This window comes from Helianthus annuus, chromosome 12 (genome assembly GCF_002127325.2).
Source record: "Helianthus annuus cultivar XRQ/B chromosome 12, HanXRQr2.0-SUNRISE, whole genome shotgun sequence".
In the NCBI taxonomy this organism is placed as follows: domain Eukaryota; kingdom Viridiplantae; phylum Streptophyta; class Magnoliopsida; order Asterales; family Asteraceae; genus Helianthus; species Helianthus annuus.
Window position 1 is genome coordinate 61,234,334 of NC_035444.2, and position 13,697 is coordinate 61,248,030.

The following is a 13,697-nucleotide window of genomic DNA, read 5'->3' on the forward strand; positions in this document are numbered from 1 at the left end:
AGAGCATTGAATCCTATAAATGGCTTCTGAATTCATTCGTAAAGTCATTTGGGCGGCAGCCAGAGGTTGTAGTGACGGACCAAGACCCTGCTATGAAACAGGCTATTGAGGAGGTTTTTTCTACCAGCAGACACCGATTGTACATGTGGCACATAATGAAAAAAGTGGCAGATAAGGTATAGCATGCTATATTGTCTTTCATTAGCGTTTTTTTGCAATATAGATTTTGTTATAGGTTGACATAAAAAGCATTTATCGGTATAGGTTGGACACGAGTTGTGCAATAACGATGAGTTTGAAAGGAGGATGTGCGACATTGTATGGACTGATTCCATTGAGCCTGAAGAATTCGAGAGACAGTGGAAGTTGGTGATGATTGAGTTCGGTCTCACTGAAAACAAATGGATTGATGATATGTTTTCGATGAGAAACATGTGGATTACGGCTTTTTACCGGCATGAGCCCATGTCTAGTCTCATGCGAACAACTTCGAGATCAGAGAGCGAGGATCATTTTTTTACCAGGTGTCAAATTCACAACTCACTCTTGTAGAGTTTATGAATCATTTTGACGGTGCAATGGATGTCCAAAGGTTCAATCATAGAAAGAATGATCATATTTCAAGATATACTGAGCCTGCTGATTGGAATGAAACTACTTTGGAAAAAGATGCTGCTAAGATATACACCAAGTCTATATTCTTTGATCAGCAAATAGAGATTCATGGAACAATTTCCGAATGTCTGCCGATGGACACCAAAATCGAGGGTCCACAGATCAGGATATTGTTGAAAGACTTTAAAGCCCATGGAGATGGTTTATTAGAGGTATTATAGCATATATATTTCAAACATGCGATTTTGAAAACCTATTTGTGAATTTTATTTTCAGAACAAGATTTTGCAATATGCGATTTTGATGTACGTATGCGATTTTAAATTTATACAATTAAGTGATTTTTAGACATGCGAAATTGTTAATTTACACATGCGATTTTAGTTTTTAATATATATTTTTTCTTTTGGTTTTCTTACGTGTGGTTCAAGAATCTTGAAAATGATGTAACTGCACAGTGTAGCTGTTTGCGTTTTGAGCAGTATGGGCTGCTATGTAAACACATCTATTTTCTTTTCAAGATGTTTGCTGTTAAAGAAATACCAAACAAATATGTTATGAAGAGATGGACAAAGGATGTGGTGCCGAATGAATTAAATGTGAAGTACAATTTAAGGGTGGGTGACAAGGATGTGCAACACAAGGCTAAACGGATTGCTTGTGAAATCATCCACACAGGGGAGTATTTGGTTAGCAATTTGATTTCCGACCTTGATCAACTTGTTTTCGTGAGGGATCAAATGATGCAGCTTAAAGAAAGAGTTGATTAGTGTAAGGACCTGCACGATATTGTCCTAAAACGCTCCGTAAGTAGAAACCCGGACCCCTAAAACCCTAATCCTTGTGAAAAACAAAGAAATTCAATTTTATTCGTCGCTCACTGGCCACGTAAGAATTAAGCTAAGCTTACGCTGGCCGCGACAGCTTGTTGATGATTCGGTAAGCTTTAGGCCACGTGTCAGGCACGTGGCAAGCCTACACGTGACACGCTAGCCCTAGCCGTAGCTAGGGTGGCCCTCGCGGGTCACGTAAGACTCTCTTAAGGTCTATGCGGGCCGCGAGAGACTCAAATTTCAACTATATAACGAGCAGTGCATGGCCTTTTCATCTATGTTCGTAAAACTTCTTCAAAGACAAAATATACTGCTCAATTTCATAGATTTACATAGGGAAACGCTGCTACGATTACGGGGTAATAACTCGATCACTGCTACGATACAATGTCCGATTGATTGAAACCGATCTGATGGATGTTTAAGTGCTACCCGAATCCGGGCTATACTTTGTCATTCGTCGTGAGGGTTTTGATTTCGTGAGCTTATCGTAAATGTTGTAGTAAGTTACTAACCTAGTTTCGTGTGCATTGTTATTTAACTAGGTTACGAGGCTAAATCAGTAGGCAAAATTCTATCCAACTAAACTTGCAATGTGAGTCATTCTCTTTTTACCAAATTGTTTGCAAAACCCTAAGTGTTTTCCAGTTATACTTTGCAGTGATTATGTCTTTGCTAATCTTTAATTACTGGCAGTATGTGGGGGTTTTGTGCACATTACTACTAATGATTTATCACATTAGGTGGGCGAGCCTAATTTTGTGATATGTCCACGGTCATAGATACGGTCGAGTGACAACTGAACCACCTAATTAATAGATAGGGGCAAATGTGAAAACTCTTAATACTGTAAATGATAACAATGTGTCGTTTTGTATAAATTGAATGACTCGCCAGTATTTCCCCGCTCATAAAATCTGTTTAAACATGTTTCAGGTGATTTACTGTGAACCAGGGAAAAGTGCCGCGTGGCACTACAGCTTGAAGAAAGTGGCTCAGTAAATAAATAAACCTGTTTTTGTAACCAGGGAATTTCCCAGTGAAATTCCTTTATTGTAAATTACGGGGTTTGTCCTGAAATTTCAAATAAAATAAATGGGTATTTTTAGTTTTCACCGATCATGTTAAAATTTTCGCTGCCAAAATTAAATACCAATACCACCGATTTTCTGTCCTGCGGCATCCGAACCGGGAAACTGGGTCGGGGGCCGTGACAATCAGAGTCGTATAACCAAGCAACTTGATCCAAAATTTGACCGATTTTCCAAGTTGATTGGTTATCAACAACCAGTAACTAATGCTCCTCCTACTGTCCGTGTGCTGGTTGGTATAAGAAACAAAGGCCGTGGCTCGCATAAAAGGATTAAATCCAAGAAGGAACAAATGATCAGCCGCAAAGGAAAAAGGTCAAGGACATGTAGTGTACGCAATGAAAAAGGTCATGATATTCGGACTTGCGAGATACTAAAAGGCAAACAACAAGGCAAACAGCAAAAGAAGAAGATGAAGGGCGTCCAGATTGAAAAAGATCCTAGAGACAAAGATAAACGAGGTCGAAGACGATGAAGAGGAAGATAAGTTTGAAGATTACAGTGGTAGTAGTGATGATGGATCTGAAGAAGAAGATCAGTGGGAGGAGGTTTCAGAAGATAATGAGGAAGATTAATTTTTTTAAATGTAAATGCGAATTTATACGAAAGACATGCGATTTTATATTCATCTGTTTATATCATTTTTCATGCGATTTTATTATATAAACATGCGATTTTATATGCATCAATTTATAATTAGTCTTACATGCGATTTCACTTTTAGTACATGCGATTTTGAGTTTTCGTGTTTTTTTGTGACAAAGATGTCTAAATCATTCATGCGATTTTATATTATAATCAAGCATAAGATTTGTTCAAAACATGTACCCAAAATATAAAATAGTTGTTATTGTCTAACACAGCTACAACCGTAAAACGATTAAACAGAAATTTAGTTACTTGAAGCAAAGATTTTGTCACGTTCAGCGGAGCTGAACTCCATCTTCTCCTTCACAGTGTTTAGAGCATCTTTCAGGAAAGAGAAGGCTAAGTCATCAGCTCGAGATTGCTCCTTTATGTGATTCAAAGTTGCGTCTCTGAATCTTGATGGTGGTTCTTCAAGTAGTCTCTCCCATATCTCTTGATTTTTCTTGATTTCTTCAAGAATTTTCCCCTGCACATCAAGAATCAAATGAGAAGAGGTGACATCGGTGCTTATTTCTGCCAATGTGCGAGTTGACAATAGCTCTTTTATTGCAATGTTTTTTATTTTTTCTGAATCTTCAGATGCCATTTTTTGTGGGTGTGTTGTGTGTGTTTTTGTGTTCTATGTCTTAATATGGAAGGTAGTTACTTGGGTATTTTATATTAAAATAGTAAATTTATTATGTAGGTAGGGTGGTAAGTTCAGTAGTATTTATTGTAAAATTGATCATTACATGTCAAATTACAGTCACATCGGTAATAAATTAAGTTTTTTTATATAGAATAGTTAATTTTTATTTATTTTTGTTATTAATTCGTAATTTTTTTTGACATTATTTGCAGCATTTTATTCAAAATTGCATTTGATTCGAAAACGAATTCGCAAACTTTAAGAAATCTCAAAGATAATTAACTTTTTTTGAAATCGCATGTGTAAAAGCATGAATTCGCAAACTATAAGAAATTTGAAATTGCATGTGTAAAAACATGAATTCGCACATCTAAGAATTTATTACCTTTTTTTTTGTAATCGCATATAATGTTATATGATTTCGCAAACTTTACAAAAAACACAACATTTCTTTTTGTCTGAAATGTTTTTCGCACGTTTGATATGTATTTCGCATATTTTATTTGATTTTCATCCTGCATCATCTTCTTCGATAGACGGTCTATCGATTTGTTTCAGTTCTGAACTTCCAAATTCAGCAGAAGTTCAATTCGCAGAAAGAGTTGGTGAATAAGAATCGATCGATTTTTGATTACTTGTTGGATTTTCGAATACGATTTTGAATAAGAATCTTACAGTATGATTCTGAGGTTTTGTTTGCTGATTATCAGGGGTTTTTGATTTCGTAATGGACGATTTTAACTTGGCGGTTTCATATATATATTTTAATTTGATTAATTTAATAGTTAAGCATGGGGTTTAATTGAGATGATCTGACGGTTGTGGTTATAACGTATGTAATGTATGATTAGGCATATTGTATGATAAACGGCCTCTCTCTCTCTCTCTCTATATATATATATATATATCTCTCTCTCTCTCTCTCTCTCTCTCTCTATATATATATATATATATATATATATATATATATAGGGGGCCACTAAAATGAGAACCACCTCGAGTTGTAAGAACCGCGAGAACTACTTGATCCGGGGCGAGGTGGACCAAATTTTTTTTCAAAAACGTAGATGCATGTATTATAAACACATTCGTAAAAAAAAATTTTAAAAATGCCGTGCGTGTAGTTTCTTACACCACAAGTTTGTGGTTTACGAGTTCCGTAAATTTACGGAACTCGTAAACCACAAACTTGTGGTGTAAAAAACTACACGCACGGCATTTTTTTTAATTTTTTTTACGAATGTGTTTATAATACATGCATCTACGTTTTTGAAAAAAAAAATTTGGTCCACCTCGCCCCGTACGGTGTGGTTCTCACGGTTCTTACAACTCGAGGTGGTTCTCATTCTAGCAGTCCCCTATATATATATATATATATATATATATGTATATATGAGTAAACATCCGTTTTGCTCCCTGTGGTTTGGTCGTTTTAACGGTTTTGCCTCAAACCTTTAAAAATAACCATTTTACTCCCTGATGTTTGGATTTTGTCTCCAGTTTGCTCCAAGGCTCTAATTCAGTTAAAACATTCAGTTGAAAGTAGGGGTATTTCGATAATTTTCCTAATTCTTAAAAGAGTAAACTTCTAGATAATAAAAATAAATAATAAAACAATACTATTTATTAATATATGTACAGACACATTTATCAATCATCATTTATCAGCTCTCACCCTTAAACATCACCCACCACCACCATTAGCACCACCATAATCCGCCGCCACAACTCTCTCCCTCTCCCTCTCTCTCTCTCACACACATACACACACACACGCACTTACAACCACCATAATCCGCCACCGCCACCATTACCACCAATCATCCCCGGTAGATCAGAACAATTCTAGAGAGATCCGTGATTGGAAACCCTAGTCGCCGCTAGGTGTCGTCAGAACACAGGAATGATGGTGGTTAACCTTGGCAGTTTCAAGTTTAGATCTGGTTCAAGTTAGGAGCAGCTAGGGTTCTGGTTTGCACTACGGCTAGGGTTAGCTGTTTGCAGGTTTTGAATGGGTTGTGCAGATGGCGGGCAATGCGACTGGGTTCTGGTTTGCACGGCTGCTGGGTAATGCGACTGGGTTCTGGTTGCACGGCGGCGACTAGGGTTAGCCGTTTGTTGTGGAGTGGTGTTTGTGGTTTGTTCTTACAATTTGTTATACAGATGATGTTGAAAGCTTAATGAAAAACAAAAATGCTGGTGGTGATGTCAGGTGGTGGCGCCCGGGTGGTGGGTAACGGTGGTGTGAGGTGGTGGGTGGTGGAGTAGGAGAGAGAGAGATCTTGTTGAGAGAGAGAGAGAGAGAGAGAGAGAGTAAAGGTTGAACTTGTTATGCATATATTAATAAAATTTACTTTTAAATGTAAATTATTAAACTACCCTTATTTTATACTTGAAATTACTAAAATACTCTTTCAGTTAACATAGAATATGGATGGAGTTAAGACCGTGGAGCAAACTGGAGACAAAATCCAAACATCAGGGAGTAAAATGGCTATTTTTAAAGGTTTGGGGCAAAACCATTAAAACGACCAAACCATAGGGAGCAAAACAGAAGTTTACTCTCTCTCTCTCTCTATATATATATAGGGTTAGGTTAACGTACAAATGCCCTTATCGTACATTACGTACACGATCATCTCAGCCGTCAGATCTTCATCCCACATTGAAATCGCATGTTGGTTTTTTGTAACAATTTCGCATGTTGGTTTTTTAACATGCGAATTCATCAAAATTACGACATGCGAAATTGTTACAAAAAAACAACATGCGATTTTATCAAAATTATCACATGCGAAATTGTTACAAAAATCAAACATGCGATTTCATCAAAATTATCATATGCGATTTCATCCATGTTATTTATAACATGCGATTTCACTATATTGTACGTAATGTAAGTTAAGGGATATTGTATTTTACACTTTCACTATATATATATATATATAATTTATCTATTTAGTGATAATATATATCTATTATATATAATAAATGAAAGTTATTTGGGTCACGTGTCACTTAATTAGGGCATCCTCAGTTCTCTTTTCCCGCCTAACAGTACCACTGCCCTCCTCTATTTATATCATCCCTCATTTACTCATTTAGGGCTAATGCTTTCTTTCTCTCTCTGCTCTACTCTATTCCGATCGATGTTTATCCTCTCTGATGTTTATCTTTCTTCTTCTTCTTCTTCTTCTTCTCATATTCATCTCCTCAACAATGTACGGTAGAGGTTACTTCTATTGGATATATCTGCGTTTGAAACCCTAAATCATGTACCGTCGAGTGGTTGAAGAAGAGAATAATCATGTAAGATCTATTTTTTATTCAGAAATTTTATTTCGTTTTATCTATTTTCTCATACTGAACATGATGAAGCCTTTTCTATCCTCAGAAGAAGAAACAGATCTCCTAGGGTTTCTTATCGTACTCGATGAACGCTTTTGTACAAGCTCCTCTTAATCAGTGACTCTGGTATGTTTGCTTTGTTGTATCATGTGATTACGAGTAGATTTATTTTGATATGTTTTGTACTTTGTCTTTCTAAAGCTTTTTTGTTGGTTTATAGAGTTTGTTGATTAGAAGCAACCTCTGCCGGACGGTTGTTGAGGAGATGGAAATGTGAAAGGTGATACCAGGTGTGTTGATAGGTGATACCAGTACAAAAGTTTAGGACATCACCAAGGTAACTTAAATTGGTGTGATTTATTTTTTGGAATTTCTAACGTTTTGATTTACTGTTTATTGGTGCATTGATTCATTTGTAATTCTTTGCAGATCTCCCATCATCTCAATTTGAGCAATTAAACGTAGTTTTGTTAATCACTATCGGTGTTTTAATTACTAGCAGTGCTTAAAAAGTTTTCCATCAACTGTTTGACTTAACAATAGTTTGCGTTATTTATTCTAAATTCATCAGTTTTTGTAGGTAAACTGAAGTTTCCTACAATAGGCACTGCCCAGCTAAGTTTCCTACAATGACAGTGGTTATATCAAGTTAATATGGCAAATCACTGATCTGCCTAACAAGTGTTGGATATAACGATGGTTGTACATAAAGTTTGATAAACATCATCCACTGTTCAATTATGAAAAACCACTGATCAAGACCAAAGTCCAGACAAGCACTGATCAACTAAATGTGAAACACTCTCCAACAACAGTGGTTCCCCATCAACATTAGTTGTTCTATCTTTGTTTATGTTAACAGTGTTTATTCTATCTTTGTTTATTTTAACAGTGTTTATATGTAACATAATTTATCCTATCACTTCAGTGTTTTGATCTGTACTATTAATTGAACAGTTGTTTCATTTTTATACTAAAAAAATTCCTATACAATTGGATGAATATTAAGCACCTCATCTTGATTGTTTGGGTGTAGTATTCTTGAAATTGGTTCAAACATTTGATTGTTCAAAATATTCCACTGCTGAAATACAACCTCTGTTTCTTCAATCTCCCTGTTGACCACTGATTGACCAAACATCAGTGTTTCCAAAACTGGTTGGTATCTACTGATCGGAAAAATAGCCACTGCTCACTTTTACATTGTTGACATCCAATTACATAAGAGTTCCACCAACATTATTTTCATGATAAAATTTAAAGTTGAATTAAAAAATAAAAAAAAATTCTTGATGACTATTTGTTTCAAATCAAATTAGTAATTAATGTTGATTTCTTGAGCTTTGGACATTTGATTAAGCAAATTTTGAATTTCAAATTGACGGTTATTATATCTTGATTAAAGTTAAAATAAATTTTAAAAAAGTCATTATGGCATTTGCTTTCAAATCAAGTCAGTAGTTACTGATAATATCATTAATTTTGAAATTCAGAATATGCAAAATGGTAATTTAAAATTTTCGTTCTCTCTTTTTTTTCCTACTTTGCATATCATTTCTAATATATATTAGTTTAATAAAGCAACGTATAAATATATACACTACTTACCTTTGAAAATTAAATCTGAAATTTATGACGTCCAACAATAGTGTCAAACTACAACAGTGGTTCAGCATCAACTTTAGTTATTCTATTGTTTATTTGTTTATGTTAACAGTGTTTATATGTAACAGTGTTTTCCGCATCAATATTTTAAAGACTGTTAGGTTTTTAGATGTCATCACCTCAGTGTTTTATATGTAAGCATTTTTATGGCATCAGTATTTATATGTAACAGTGTTTAGGACTGTTGTTTATATGTAACACTATTTATCACATTTGATTGTTCAAGTATTCCACTGCTGAAATACAACCTCTGTTTCTTCAATCTCCATGTTGACCACTGACTGACCGAACATCAGGGTTTCGAAAACTGGTTGGTATCCACTGATTGGAAAAAATAGCCACTGTTCACTTTTACATTGTTGACATTCACTGATATTGACCATCAACGGTTTTCCTAAAAAATAGTCAGTGCTCACATTTTTATTATTGATGTTGTTAATTTGTGATACATTGAAATTATCAAATGAAAACTAGAATTACAATCAAATTACCATTTTACCTAATCTTTACATTCCAATTACATAAGAGTTCCACAAACATTATTTTTATGATAAAATTTAAAGTTAAATTAAAAAATAAAAAAATTCTTGATGACTATTTGTTTCAAATCAAATCAGTAATTAATGCTGATTTCTTGAGCTTTGGACATTTGATTAAGCAAATTTTGAATTTCAAATTGACGGTTATTATATCTTGATTAAAGTTAAAATAAAATTTAAAAAAGTCATTATGGCATTTGCTTTCAAATCAAGTCAGTAGTTACTGACAATATCAGTAATTTTGAAATTCAAAATATTCAAAATGGTAATTTCAAATTTTCGTTCTCTCTTTTTTTTCCTACTTTGCATATCATTTCTAATATTTAATTACTTTAAAAGCAGCATGTAAGAATATACACTACTTTTACCTTTGAAATTAAATCTGAAATTTATGACGTCCAACAACAGTGTCAAACTACAACAGTGGTTCAGCATCAACTTTAGTTATTCTATGTTTGTTTATTTCTTTATGTTAACAGTGTTTATATGTAGCAGTGTTTTCCCCATGAATGTTTTATAGACTGTTAGGTTGTTAGTTGTCATCACCTCAGTGTTTTATATGTAACCATTTTTATGGCATAAGTGTTTATATGTAACAGTGTTTAGGAACAGTTGTTTTTATCACATCACTTCAGTGGTTTCATCTGTACTATTAATTGAACAGTTGTTTTATCTTTATTTTAATAAAATAAAATTCCTATACACTTGGATGTTAACAGTGTTTAAGTGTTTATATTTACGAAATCCTAACAAGTGTTTGGTTTAAGACCATTTGTTTAAGGCTAAACATCTTATTATGGCCAAATATCTGTTTATTGCAAATATCTGTTTAAGCGCAAAGATGTGATTGTTAAATGTTATCCACTGCTGAAGGCCAGCCTCTGCTTCTTCATTCTTCATGTTGACCACTGACTGACCAAACATCTGTGTTACATTTTGTTGGGTATGCACTGATAGTTAAAAAACAGTCACTGCTCCCCCTTTTATTGTTGACATGCACTGAAATTTAAAATCATTGGTTTTTTTAAAAATCATCCACTGCTCACATTTTTATTGTTGATGTGGTTAATTAATTATGGAATGAAATTATTAAATGAAAACTAGAATTAGAATGAAATTACAATTTTACCTAATCGTCACATTCCAATGAGATAAGATTTCCTCGAATATTGTTTTGGTGATAAAAATAAAAGTTAAAATAAAAAATAAAAAAACTGTTGTTCAAAATCAGTGTTTTAACACACTGATGGCTATCCACTGCTAGCAAAAAGTTATTCACTATTCTCATTTGTAACTGTTGCAAACCACTGATATTGTTCCATCAGTGGTTTCCTACCAACTGTCGTCCATTATCATCAGAGGTTGGCAGGTGGACAGTACATAGCGGTAAGATCTTTTAGTAACCGCTGCCACGTTAGCATTCACTTTTTCACCACAAAAAAACCCTGATCAAAACCCCCAAACAGTGTTTTTACTGTCGAATCGAATTCTAAATTCCTTTCTCAAAGCAGTTATCATCCATTTCTCTCAAAATCACTCATCCTCTTCATCGTCTTCTTCCTCTCGCAATCATAATCAAATCACAATGTCTCTCCCACACAAATCCACACATAACTACTTAGGTCTACTTGAAAAACCCAGTCACACCAAAACCTTCAATTCCATCATTGATGCTCTGTCTTCTTCAAAGTACAAAACTTTGTTGACTTGTGATGCTCCGATCTACATGGATACCCAGCAAGAATTCTGGAAAAATGCTAAGTTGGAAACTAAGGATAAAAAGCCCTTAGCCATCAATTCTTCTATAAAGGATGTTCCAATCACAATAACACCTCAAACCATTTCGGAAGTTTTTGAACTCGATGATCTTAAAGGTAAAACATCTTTCCCTAAAGAAGAGTATCAAACGTTTTTCATTCAAAGGGGTTATGAAGAGGAAATCAAAAAAGACACTTTAGAAAAAAGGCAGCTTTCCTCCTGCCACAAGGTTTTTGTTTCATACCCTATTGATGTGTGTCTCAAACAAGACCACTGCTTTCAATGAAATCCCATTGAAGATTCAATATCTGGGTTATGCTATCTTACATGGTGAAAATTTTAACTATTCCCAGTTAATCTTCAATTATCTTGTTACAAACGTTAATAAAAAGGCGTTTTTGCTCTTTCCAAGGTTTTTAAGTTACTATTTTAAAAAGAAATTTTCAGAAGATAATGCCCATGTGCTTATCCAGGGCAATCCTCTTTCAATTAAGAGCCTCACTTCTGAAACCTTTACAAGGATGTCAAAACTTTCCAAAACACAAGTAGAGGTTCCTGAGCAGACTTCAGCAGCTACTACTGCTCCTCAGGCACCTGCTGTTGAGCCCACTGCTCAAGGTGATGATAGCAACAAAACAACTGCTGTTAAACCCCCACCTAAAACTACCAAAAGACCAAAACAGAAAAAATCACAAAAGCCCCCCAAACCCAAAACAAAGGTAACTCTGGAAGATGAGATCCTAGAGCAACTACCAGTGACAAAACAAAAGTCACCAATAACCACTACTGCTACTACCTCACAGCAGTTGGAAGAAAGATCTCAACCTGAGCCTCAAACTCCTCCTGCTTCTTCTAAAAAAGAGCAGGTTGTAATAATAGGGACACCAGATTATGATGCTTTGGAATCACTTGATTCCATTATCCATAGCCCACTGCCCGGGGCAAATTCGCTTTCTACACCTATCCTCACTTCTCAAATCCCCCCACAAACAAAACTTTTGTTGGATGCAGTTGATTTAGTCCAGACACAAACCAGTTCTTCTCAAACACCTGTTAATGAGAATATACCTCAACAAGTGACTGGGTCTTGTGTCTCAATCATTGCTAACCCACCAACAACTGAGGAGGTTACACTGCAGGAAATACAAGTACTTCCTGTCAGCAGTTCAATTGGAGCAGCAACTACAGGTGTTGGATCCACTGATCTACACCTGGCCAGTTGTTTCATCAATAAGACTCCCTTGAAGGCAATTTCCTCTCCAGCAACTGTGATATCCACTGCTGTCTTTATTCCAACCCCTGGTTCTATTAAAAGGATGACAATTGCTGAGGAAAGAAGTCCCCAGTACCAAGAAAAAGGGGCATATGTGGATGACTTTTGTGAAACTTTCCCTAAGTCAACTGCTGATACAACCACTGTCAGTGGAAAATCAGATGATCCCATTAAGTTGGGTGATGGTTTAATGTACAAGGAATTGACGGAGATGGTTGACAAATTGGAAACTTCTGTTGCAGATATTAAGTCAATGCTCCAGCAGTTGTTACAAGCACAAAAGGCAACACCCACTGCAGCACCAGATACAACATCTGCTGCATCATCTGCTCCTACTCCCACTCAGCTTTGGAGTTTATTTCAACCTCTGCTTCACCAACAAAGGGCATATGCTGATCATCAACATGAAATACAGATTCAAAAGATCAAAAATATGATGGAAGCTAGGTTCATGGATACACATGCGGACATAAAGGCATTCAAGGCCCACTTGCTGAAAACCACTGATTCTGCTCCTCCTACTATCATCTTTTTGGACAACCCACCACCAGCTGATGCCAAAAAGGGGGAGAAAATGAAGCAGTTAAAGAAAAGGGGATATGAAGATGGTTTGTACATTGCACCAGACAAATCCACTATGCTTGCAGAGATACCTAAGCCAGATGGTACTAAAAAGGTTGATGTAACCACAAATGCCATTGCTGATGCAAAAGCAACAGTAAAAAGGCATATGGAGGCAAAGGATAAAGCAAGGTGGGAACAGGAGAAAAGAGTTTGTATGGAGAAGGATGAGCAGGGTGTTTCTGAGGCCAAGAATGAAGAAAATCCTGAGCCTAAAAGAAAACAGCCCACTAGTTTAGTGAAGGAACCCAAATCCACACCTCCCAAAAGCTCCACACATCAAACCTCAAAACGAGCAGATGTTAAAACATTTGTTGTATCAACAGCTGTTGGTACTTCAGTTGTTTCAACACATGTTACACCAACAATTGCCACCGCTTCAACACACATTCAATCCACTGCCTTACCACAAATCACATTACCATCAAAAACATCCTCATTACTACCAACACCACTTGCCAAAAAGCAAAATACTTCAGGTGACACATCATCTGTTGTAATGGAAACAGTGGTTGAAACACCAGTTGTTTCAACAACTGTTAATCAACCATCTACCACTCAAATCACAACCACTCAACCCACCAAAACACCACCAACCTCTCCAAAACATAAAAGGAGAAGGATAATTCTGAATGTTGACCCTTCACCACCGCAAACATCCACCTAACCATTGACCCT

General features: G+C 35.7%; 1 long non-coding RNA gene across 1 annotated transcript; it reads left to right on the forward strand.

Annotated features, from left to right (window-relative positions):
• Positions 1 to 6,975: 6,975 nt before the first annotated feature.
• LOC118484721 lies at positions 6,976 to 7,509 on the forward strand. Its single transcript, XR_004874150.1, has 3 exons — positions 6,976 to 7,124; positions 7,210 to 7,289; positions 7,384 to 7,509. It is a non-coding gene; the product is annotated as an uncharacterized LOC118484721 (long non-coding RNA).
• Positions 7,510 to 13,697: the final 6,188 nt, after the last annotated feature.